This window comes from Dermacentor andersoni, chromosome 10 (genome assembly GCF_023375885.2).
Source record: "Dermacentor andersoni chromosome 10, qqDerAnde1_hic_scaffold, whole genome shotgun sequence".
Classification (NCBI taxonomy): Eukaryota; Metazoa; Arthropoda; class Arachnida; order Ixodida; family Ixodidae; genus Dermacentor; species Dermacentor andersoni.
Window position 1 is genome coordinate 64,990,112 of NC_092823.1, and position 311 is coordinate 64,990,422.

Consider the following 311-nt stretch of genomic DNA (forward strand, 5'->3'; position numbering starts at 1 on the left):
ATCCGGCAGTCCGGAACGCACGCACACACACGCGTGCGCGTGCAAACACGCGAGAAGGTGGCGTCGTTTCGGACGAACGTTGCACGACTCGTCCAGCGATGGCCGCTTCGCACCCTTTCTCCCATTCTTTCTCTCTTCCGTTCCTTATCTTTGAGCCACACTCCTCAACATTGTTCTTCGCTTTGTTCTTTGTTCTGCACACGACTTCGGGCCCTCGTTCCACAACTCCCTCGCAAACCTGTACGTGCAGGCGTGCATATGCCTTCTGCGCGCGAACCCCGCCAGCAGACGACGCAGCAGACGACGCGCGA